We start from the raw sequence: 11,974 nt of genomic DNA on the forward strand, positions 1-11,974 counted from the left end.
TCCCACCCACCCCCACCCCCACCCACTTCCCATGCCTCCTCCCCCAAGCCCTCTCCCTCCCACAGATCTCCCAATGTCACTGCTCTGCATCTTGTTCTCCCCCTCCCTTTATCATATGTTTTATGTGTTTGTCTTTTTGTGATCAATGTTAGCTCTTTCAGGAGCCTCGATCTTGTATACAAAAAAAAAAAAAAAACCCTCCACCCCCTACACTCTCATACCCCCACAACCCCACATATTTTCAAATTTCCAGCTTTTCCTTCCTCGGAATTTGCTTCTGGATCCATCTTGTCTAACCCCTGCATCCTCCCCACATTCCTTATTTGTCCAAGTCTCCCTCTATTTTGTCCCTCAACCCTGCTGATGACGTTTCCTCATTCCTTCTACTGTTCATTTTATTCTATTGTGTCCTGGTCCGGCTAACCCCCGCTCTTGCAGGGAAAATGGCCTTTAAAATGCCTGTTGTTGTTGTTGTTGTCCTGGGCCATTCTGTGTTCTCGCTCTTCAATGAGCCTTGCCTCTGTGTACAAAAAAAACTGTATACTTCACTCCTGGCCCAGCTTGACTTGTTTAATCTGGGTCCACTATGTATTTATGTCTTAATGGGCTCTCCTTCTCTTCTGCCTCTTCTTGTGCAGTCAATTTTCAGCTAGTCTCTACTTTTGGTACAGTTATTTTTGCAAATGAGTCCTTGGAATCCCTCAAGGTCATAAATAGGTCTGCTTTCTTGATCTTAAACTCCTAAGTAACCTCAACGGTAAGATCAATTTAGTAGACTGGCCATATAAACTGATGTTATCTTGGTGGAATTCGTAGCCACCATTTGATCTGCACTGACAGTCTTCTTTTCATATTTTCTGCATGTGGCAGTGCCACCTCATGCAACATCAGTGGCCGCATGACTCAAGGCCATACTACAAGAACCAGCGTTTAAACTTTCCTAGTCAAGAGCATTTTTCAATACCATCTTCCACCCATCTTCCAACTTATGGTGGATCTCATTTGCCTGTGCCTTGCCTGACAGGGCCTGTGTACACCATCGACTCAGATTTTCCATCGAGGCATCTGACACCATAGGTATCTGCTGACCACCTATCATAAAATGAACTCTCTCATCAAGCTTCCATTTTTTCAGGAAGTGACTCCTTGATTTAAGTTTGACCTTCATTCTGCTTCATTGGATCAGTGGCTTTAACCACCTGAGTACGTCATTTGCCTCCTCTATACTTGGATTGGGCTAAGTGAGATCATCCATGCATGCTCACAGCAGTGGTCGCTCCAGATCTGACTCAATGTCCACTCCTCTCCCTTCAGAACTTGTGGCTCTGACAATTCCATAGCTATCCCCCAAAGGAATGGAGAGATGGTACAGACCATCCGTATACCTACCTCTAAAGGCTTAAACGTGGTTGTGTACTCAACTGTCGAGAATCCTCATCTGGAATCCCTCAAAAATACTTCCTCAGATAGTCACACAACTTTGTTGTCAAGCTGAAGACCTCAAAAGCAAACCAGGTCATGGCATGAGAAACAGAGCCATATGTAATGGTGAGATCCGGCCAGATCACCGCTAGATCCACCTTCCTCTCTTTACTCACTCATCTGGATGGGTGCTTTGTGTACCAGGAAGCAACAGCTGTCTGTGTCAAACCCCCAGTCAACTCATTTGGTATTCAATGTTACTGACCGAGTCATTCATAAACTGCCTTAGACCATGCGGGTGACCAATTAATAAATGGCATTGACATGGTCGTGTGCAGACAATTTCACCTGAATTTCCAGGACCTCTCATTTCCAGTAATAATTGTAACTTTGCACATCGTGGGTCCAATTTGCTGATTGAGTTACTTTCCTCAATCTGCATGATGTTTTCATGCACATGACTAAGTTATGAACTGTGAATCCACTAATCGATGCAGGTTGTTGTTATTCATCCAGTCGAATTTAAACAGTAAAAGTTTATAATTGAACCGTAAGTACCGATAGGTAAGTAAGTCCAGCTTTTTTCAATGATAATTTTTTACCGTGTAAATCCATAGTTTAAAAGTTGTTACTTAATTTTCTTGGGGGAAATATTAATATGCTTTCACCTCGGTGAAAATGAAATGCGCAGGATGCACCTTTGGTCGTGAAGAACATGGCAGGAAGGGAATGATTAAACCAAGCAATGAAGCCATGCCAAAGCAAGTCATTCAGGTAGGGAGAAGGAGGAGGTTGGTGGGACTCGACACCACATGACTCAAACTCAAGCTCAAACATGAATTCTTGTTAATTTTGTATTTTTAAAAATATTTTTTTCAAATAAGCAACCACATCAATTGCATACAATGTGCTAATTACGAAACACATTGTGGGAGTATTAAAGCCTTAGAAAAAAATATTTTCAATTCGTCTGTTGTTTTGTAAAAATGTGATTTCAATAAAAACAACATAAATGGCTAATTGAATTGCCCTTTGTCATTAAGCCACATGCCCAATGTAGCTACTTGCTAAAACATTGCAAATTATACTATTAGACTCAGGATCATATGGATGCATTGAGAGACTGGAGGCCGACAACCCATTTATGAGTCTCGGGTGAAAAATCTTAGTAGAATGTTGGTGTAGAGAGTACATTTTACCAATCAAACCCCGAGTAGAGATGATCATACATATCATGGTAGAATTATACATTCTCACCAATATCCATTTTAGAAAGAAAAATTAACTGGGGAAAAGACAAATGAAAATGGAAATATTGCATACTTTTAAACCCCAGTGTACACGAAAACGACATACGTTTCAGACATAAACATTCAGATCGATGCAGTCATCGAACAATGTGCAAGCATATTGCTTTATTGCCGATAGATACATAAAAATTACATGGATGATGAGTGATACAGCCTTAATTATAGCCGAGTTCGGATCTAACAATGGAATTTAGATGGAATGTAAATAGATATGCAATTGTATAAATATATATATATATATATATATATATATATATATATATATATATCAGTCACTATGCGACCTTCATATCATCAGTGGAGAACCGCCAGCAAGGTGTCCCATACAGCTGCTGCTGCACCTTGCTGGGAGCGATACGCACCGCCTGCCACGCGGTGACGTTATCTCTGGTATCCACTCATCATATGGAGTCTAGATGGTTCCTCTGGAACTTTGCAGGCAAGGCGGACGTGCATGGCGATGACGTCATGTTGTCCGCTCATTAGGTTGGAGAACCAGATTACAGATACCATTATTAGTAACTCCCAACCGCAACCAGGTCGACTCCATATGATGAGTGGATACCAGAGATAACGTCACCGCGTGGCAGGCGGGGGCTTATCGCTCCCAGCAAGGTGCAGCAGCAGCTGTATGGGACACCTTGCTGGCGGTTCTCCACTGATGATATGAAGGTCGCATAGTGACATATAAAAACCGAAAGGGTCACAGAGTTACAAGTGTATGGAAAGCCTCACTGCGTTGCCCTGATGAAGCCCCAACAAGGGCGAAACCAGGCCGGTAACTGACCGTATGTGACAGTATCTGTATTTATAATCCGTAATGACACACTGCTAGATGGTTCCTCTTGAACTTTGCAGGCAAGGCGGACGTGCATGGCGATGACGTCATGTTGTCCGCTCATTAGGTTGGAGAACCAGATTACAGATACCATTATATATATATATATATATATATATATATATATATATATATATATATATATATATATATATATATATATATATATGTATACAGTGCATTCAGAAAGTATTCAGACCCCTTCACTTTTTCCACATTTTGTTATGTTGGGGCCTTATGCTGAAATCATTTAAATTCATTTTTTCCCTCATCAATCTACACTCAATACCCCATAATGACAAAGAGAAAACAGGATTTTAGAAAGTTTTGCAAATTTATTAAAAAGAAAAAACTGAAATATCACATTTACATAAGTATTCAGACCCTTTGCTATGACACTTGAAATTTAGCTCAGGTGCCCTCCCATTTCTCTTGATCATCTTTGAGATGTTTCTACACCTTGATTGGAGTCCACCTGTGGTAAATTCAATTGATTGGACATGATTTGGGAAGGCACACACCTGTCGATATAAGGTCTCACAGCTGACTGCATATCAGAGCAAAAACCAAGCCATGAGGTCGAAGGAACTGCCTGCAGAGCTCAGAGACAGGATTGTGTCGAGGCACAGATCTGGGAAGCCTACAAAAAAAATCTCTGCTGCATTAAAGGTTCCAAAGAGCACAGTGGCCTCCATAATTCTTCAATGGATGAAGTTTGGAACAACCAAGACTCTTCCTAGAGCTGGCCACCCGGCCAAACTGAGCAATCGGGGGAGAAGGGCCTTGGTAAGAGAGGTGACCAAGAACCCAATGGTCACTCTGGCTGAGCTCCAGAGATCCTTTGTGGAGATGGGAGAAACTTCCAGAAGGACAACCATCACTGCAACACTCCACCGATCTGGGCTTTATTGCAGAGTGGCCAGACGGAAGCCTCTCCTCAGTGAAAGACACATGAAAGCCCACTTAGAGTTTGCAAAAAAAGCACCTAAAGGACTGAGACTGTGAGAAACAAGATTATGTGGTCTGATGAAACCAAGATTGAACTGTTTGGCTTCCGTCTGGCCACTCTGTCTGGCTCACAAATCGATTTTACAACCACTGGCAGTCAACAGGTCCAACCCGATTTGGCATAGGTCGCACACCTCCGCCACCCAAACTTATATTTCCCTTTTAACCGACCCTAACTTGAGGGATACAAAACCACGCCCTATGATGGGGGCCGTTACCCCGGTGGCCAACTGCAAACTTTGATTTTCCAGACGCTGGATGTTATCCCAACCGTCTGCACTCGAATCAAGGACCACAGGGCTGATGATCGTGGCGCTAGCTCCTGTGTCCACCATGGCGTGTACCCCCACGCCGGCAATTTTGCATCGAATTGTCAAACTACCAGTACCAATTTGGCCACAATAGATGATCTGTCGCGTCAATGAGGTGTCTTCACCATCCCCTGCTGCCGAACGCGGCCCTGCATGCTCGGCACATATTAGTTTCCCGGGCCCTGGCGGAGGGGTGTCTGGGGTCGGCTAGTTCGATCCGTTCGAGGCGGAGTTGTTGGTCCCGGCTGCTGGGGTCCATCCCGGCGCGGGGCTCTGCAATCCCACGCACGGTGACCCATTTGATTACAATTATAACACCGCACCTGGTAAGGTGTGTGCCTCCGAAATTCCAAATTTCCCCCCCTGTAGTCCCGAATTAGGGCATTTGATAGTGGCCCACCGCGTGCCACCGCTGGAGCCACCTGCCATGGTCCAGATCCCGCTAGCCGCTGGTCCACCAGCCTTCAGGACCATGTTCTCCAGGTCCGGGCCCCTTTCAGGGGCGGACCCGCTCAGGGGCCCGCCACTAACCACGGGCCCTACCTGTCTCACCGCCACTGTGTGGCGCTCGCTCCCCCGGGCCAGGGGCCTCGCTGCCTCCCAATGGGCCGCAGCGTCGGCCGCCTGGCTCACGGTCTGCGGGCGCCACATGGCGAGCTGTTGCCGAAGCTCGGGGTCCGAAAAGGCCTGGATAAAATGGTCCAGCGCCAAGCTCTCTTGGGAGGTCGCGGCCATGTCCGCGTGTGCTATCCACACTGTGCGGCGAATGTCGTATACCAATTCCCCGATGGTCTCCTGGGGTTTTCTTTTTCGTACCGCAAGCTGAGCTTTAACAAGCTCGCTCTGCTGTTCCACCGCCGAATCGATTAATTAGCGCCGAACGGAGGTCCGACAGGATGATAGCACCCGGTGGTAAGGCAGTCAGGACCTCCGCCGTCGCGCCGTGCAGTGCTGCCACGAGGTGTATCCCACCTTCGACCGGCCCCCAACCGTTATCCCTACACACGTGGTCGAACTGCACCAGGTATGCCCTCAAATCGCTTTTGCAGTCGTATGGCGCAAGCGGCACTTTATGGGCCGCTCGACGTTCGTTGACCCCGTACGCCGGCTCCCCGCGGGGTTGATGCGGGGCTGAACCGTTCGGGTCCCCATAGTGCACTACCTCTTGGGGGCTCACGTGTGTTACCCGTCCCACTAAGGACTACCCCGGTCGGTGTCGATGCCTTGGCCGCCTCATCACAACCCGATACCCACTCCATGCTCGCACACCCAGGCGCACACACACCTTTCAGACACCCCATTATTGCACACCCCAGCACACACTCTTTCTCCACGCATTCCGTAACAGTCGCACACCTCGCCATGGGCCTTTCACGAACGCCCAGGTCTATTCTGACCCCCAAGCTCGTCGAACTTCCCCTTACACCAAACACATTTCCGCCATCATCACCACTCACCTCGGGGCTTCTTCCTCCACGCTTCTCCTCCAGCACCTGCAAACTTTTTATTTGGTCAGCAAGCACCTCATCACGATGTGAACACAGACCTTGTACATATTCCATCACCTCCTCCTTTATTTCATTTTTGGTCTCCCTCCATCTCTTCTTAATTTCACTCATCCCCTCTTCTACTTCCTCCAACTTCTGTTTCACCCCTTCTATCTCCCTGTGTGCCCCCGCAATCTCCCCGTCTAAGACTACCCTGGTCGTCTCTACATGGGTCCTGATCTCTGGTTCCCTCGTTCCCAACGTCTCTACCACTTCGCCTATCCTCTTTGTCAGTCTCTCGTGCACCATTTGACATTCCTTCTTTGTCGCTATCAGTTCCCTCTTCATTTCTTTTTGTGCTGCTTTCAGCCCCCCTATCACGTCAGTATTCTTTCCCACTTGCTCCCTTAATTCCTGCTGTCTTACTGTTAATTTCTCTACCTCCCGAGTCAGTTCCTCTATACCCCCTTGTAATTTAACTGTACTCTGCCTCAACTCTCTCTCTACGCGCTCCTCCTCGTCGCATACCACTGCGACTTCCTCGCTCAACTTGCGCCCAATGTCCTCCCCCATTTTTTTCATTTCTTTCTTTGACGCTGTGCTCATCTTTTCCCTTTCACACCTGGATTCTTTTATTTCGTCCCCCAATTTTTCCATTTGACCAACCATTTTGTTTTCCAACCCATTTAAACCATCTTTCATTTCCTTCATTTCTCGGGTGGATTTGTCCCCAATTCTTTCATTTCCCTTCTTGATTTGTCCCCCTGGGTGTCCAATGTTTCCTTAATTTTATTCATTTCTTCACCCATATATGCCCTGAGTTGCACCATAAAAAGGCCCATATCCATTGGCGCCGCGGGCTCGGCTCTCGCCGCCCACGCGCGAGGTGCCGCCATTTTCTTTCTCTACTGCCGCACCCTCTTCAATTTCATCCTCTATCAACTGTTACTGCCGGTCCTGGGCCATTAGTTCTTCCTCGTCTATTATTCCCACCGGCATTTGACCGTCTTGGCCAGCCATCGTACGAATATAAATTTGTTTTTAAGACTAAATTTCATCCACTCGTAATTTTGTTTGAGTGCGTGAAGCACACTCTAAGTCCAATTATCCCCACTCCCGGACACCAATTTGTTGCGGATCTCTCGAAGCCCGTCGACGTACAGAGGGGCGGGGGGGGGGGGTTATTCCCTTTTCCCCCTGGGGCCTTCGAGTCCACGAGGCCGAGTCGCCACTCCCGTAGTGGGCATGCGGATGGGTATCGGGTCGAATCCACACGTACCTTCGGTACCCACGCCGCCACGAGAACGGGGACTGGACCTCACACAAGCCACACTAATCGGATACTCCGAGCGGTTTGCATGTCACGTGACTTGTGCCGTTACTTTTATTGAACCCGATTGAGCAGTTTTATTCGTGCGATGCTACGCCAATAGTGAAATGACTGGAACGATCAAATAGAAGGAAGAACACAGGTTTATTTACAGTTATACAGGGCGAAGAGGCACAGAGCAGGCACTTAGTCAATCTTACTTAATCCCTGGACAAGGGCCCACTCACTCACGCAGGGAAAAGAAAGAAGGACAAGTTCGCGCTCCAAACGCGCCGTTCACTTCCGGACAGCTCACCGGGCGTGGCCCTTGGATGTTCGCGGCACGTGTGCTGGGAGCGCAGGCAGGGAGACCGTGCGTCTGTGGCCCCGGAATGGATCATCCTCATGAGCGCGTTATTCACAGCCGCAGAGTGCAGGGCACAGGGAGTGTTCGTGCACAGAGAGGGCTATGACAAGTAACTGCCTGACTTCACTCGTGACCACAACGTCTCTTTCTCACTGGGACTTGGTCACTGCTGCACTCGTAGGCTGAGGGGCTGGGCGACTGGCGACTGGCGACGGGCGCGGGGAGGCTTGGGGTAGGGTCTTATATCGCGCCTCCCCGGTCCTACCCGAATGTTCCAAGCCCCTCCTCTCGCTGCCATTGTTAGCCACTCCCCTTGAGCTCCGATTGGCTGCTCACCGCTTACCGGCCACTCCCTTGCAGCTCCTCCCTTCGGCCTGCCAGACTTGTTCCAGGCCTAGCACATGGCATTCGAGCCCAAAGAACACCTAACTTACTGGCCTGCTCAACGCATACTAACACAGGAAAGGAGACTACGCTTACATTTAATAAGAAATAACTGAACTAAAGCGAGGCTACATGTTGTGGTGCAACTACCTACGAGGGGGGTCATCCTTTATTCGCAAAACCACAACAATATATATAGCCTAAACGGTCAACGAAGGTCTGTGGGTCTTAAAAGGGTCTAAATTGCTGTGAAGGGGGTCTGTTATGACAAGCAAAATCTAGAGCAAAGTATGGGGTGTGTGGGTCAAACACTGCTTTAAATATCATATACAACAAGAAAGAGCAATCAGAGATTGCAGACCCTCGCCAAGATGTGTTGTCAGTGGTTTTTAAGGCTTTTGTGTTAAAAACTAATATGGTGGCCGAACGACGTGACCGATGACGTAATCATTTCTTTTTTCTCCACCAATTTATGCCTACATGACTCAATAAATTTCTTCTTGATCGGATGAAGTTTTGTACTTGTTGAATTATGACGTCATAATGGAGGCACCTATGACATCAACATATTTTATTCCTCATGGAGAGCTCTTTACAATGAGCCATGTCAATTTTTTCTATACAGCACTTTCAGAGATAGAGGTGCAAAGTTTTTCGGTTTTTCCAACATGGCGGCCGAACCACGTGATCTATGACGTCATCGTTATTTTTTTTTTCTCCACCAATTTATCCCTACATGATTTATTCAGCTCAATAAATTTCATCTTGATCGGATGAAGTTTTGCACTATTTTTTTTACTAGTTTGACCTATGACGTCATAATTATCATTTAAAAAATTATACAGGTGGAGTTTCACCTATGGTGGAAATTTCCTGTCAATCCGACCAATGGTTGCCGAGAAAATCATATTTATTCTATGCGGACAAACAGACCCAAATGCAATACCCTCTCCTCCTGCGAGGGAAACAAAATGAACTATACACAAAGAATTAAGTTAAGCACCCCCCCCCCCCCCCGTTTTTTTACAACCTCGCACATTACAAGTTTGTTGTCGTCAAAACAGTGTAATATACCCATGATATTGCTATATTTTCTGGAGAAGTGATATTATGGTCACATAAAAACATAACAATCATGCCGTTTTCAATATTTTATTCTGAATAATTTAAGGTGAAATTTTTTGGAATTTTAGGCATATTTTCACCTCAATTTAAGTATGGAGCTATAGGTCCATCACGGACAGTGTGGATGACGTTTATGTTTTCTAACGTACAGTCATTGTTCTGAGAAGACCTCTAGCGATCTTTGCGTCAATAACGTGTGTAGGACCCACGTGATCGGATCACTGACTCAACCCTACGTCTCATAGACCCTGTAAGCCGTCGTATGCGTTGCTGTGGGCAGGTTGAACCCCCTCGAGCACGTTTGGGACATGTTGGGACGACAAATTGCGAAGATGGTCCCTCCAATAGCCAATCTGGATGAATTGGAACGTGCATTACATCGGGAATGGAACAACCTGCCACAGCAACGCATACGACGGCTTACAGGGTCTATGAGACGTAGGGTTGAGTCAGTGATCCGATCACGTGGGTCCTACACACGTTATTGACGCAAAGATCGCTAGAGGTCTTCTCAGAACAATGACTGTACGTTAGAAAACATAAACGTCATCCACACTGTCCGTGATGGACCTATAGCTCCATACTTAAATTGAGGTGAAAATATGCCTAAAATTCCCAAAAAATTTCACCTTAAATTATTCAGAATAAAATATTGAAAACGGCATGATTGTTATGTTTTTATGTGACCATAATATCACTTCTCCAGAAAATATAGCAATATCATGGGTATATTACACTGTTTTGACGACAACAAACTTGTAATGTGCGAGGTTGTAAAAAAACGGGGGGGGTGCTTAACTTAATTCTTTGTGTATATATAAATATGCAGAAAGAGGAAAAAAAAGAAAAAGGGGAAACAAACCAGAGCAGGCCAACGGGCCTTCTTCTCCCATGAACAAGAAACCTATGTTGGCATTAATTCCTATTCAGAGTCGCGAAGTTCACTCCCAATGTGATGCCTCAAGACAGCAGTCAAATGGCCGACACAAGGGTGATGGAAGACAGAACGGTCAGCACAACTAGACGCCCCAATAAAGGTAGCAACCAACGTACAGGCACGAGGGTGGTGAAGTATGGAACGATCCACACTCCGAGGTCCCCCTTGGCTTTTATTCTCACTGACCTTCGAGGTCTCCGCTTCAAAACGTTTCGCCCTCACTGAACTCTCCACCGAAGTCATGCCACCGTAAAGAGGTGACCTGGCCTCACTGCGTAGTGCCAGCCGCCGCCATGAACTGAGGCCTTCAATGGCCACCCGTCCCTGGCTGCCTCTTTTTCCAGAGCAGTCATTCCATCCTAAACTTTGCCCCACCAACAGAGGTGCCAAGAATATCTTTCACTTTTGGGATTTGGGGTTACAAACACACATTGTTCGTAGATGCCTCACATGAAATGAGCAATTTTTTTTGGAGTGTGTATTGGTTGAAACGGGAATTCAGCATAAATATTCAGTGAGATGATATTGCAGTGGGTGGAGCTGGTAACCTCGGCAACCTTGCACCATTCCACCAGCTAATATTTCCAATCCATGCAAGTGAATGACCTTCTCATGACTGTTTGAAACTCATCTTTAGGTCGATCGTAGAAAGTTTTGTCGTGATTAACCTATTAAACTTGGGAGCTGAAAGGAGCAAGGTCACAAACGAGCAAACAAGAAAGACGTCACGCAGAGCACGATACTTGCAAAATCCATCCCCCTCCCCCCCCCCCCCCCCCCCACCGCACAAAAAAAACGTTGCCATGGATACATCAAATTGTCCATTTTAAATTGACGTTCTTAATCAAAACTCGGTTCAATCGATGGAAATTGATTATTTCGGATGAAATTTGATGATTTTAGAAGTTTGACCATGAGTTGACCTTTGACCTTTTGAACTCAAAAGTAGTTGCTTTCCAAATTCAGCGATGCACTATGTAGTAGCTGTTTGATTCTCAAGTTAATCGGACGAAAAATGACTTCTTCTTTTTTTTACATGAGAATTGCCGATTTTAGAAGTTTAACCATGTGTTGACCGTTGACCTCAAACTAGTTGGTTTCCCAATTTGTGACTCGATATGCAAATGCTGTTCAACTTTCCAGCCAATCAGTTGAAAAATGATAATTTTACAACTTTCACAGTTGACCTTTGACCTTGAAATAGCTGTTTTCCCCAATTTGTGACTTGATATGCAAATGCTGTTGAACTTTCAAGTCAATCAGATGAAAAATCACAATTTTAGAAATTTGACCTCAAGATGACCTTTGACCTCAAAACCAATAGGCTTCTTCTTTATGACTAACTCTACCATGTGGTGAAGTTTCATGAAGATAGTTTTCAAATTGTGACCTGTAGTTGATTGACAGACAGAGATATACAGACAGACAAACAAACAGACAGACAGACAGACAGAGACAGAATAACGCACAAGACCA

This window comes from Myxine glutinosa, chromosome 11 (assembly GCF_964187855.1).
Source record: "Myxine glutinosa chromosome 11, kmMyxGlut1.1, whole genome shotgun sequence".
NCBI lineage: Eukaryota > Metazoa > Chordata > Myxini > Myxiniformes > Myxinidae > Myxine > Myxine glutinosa.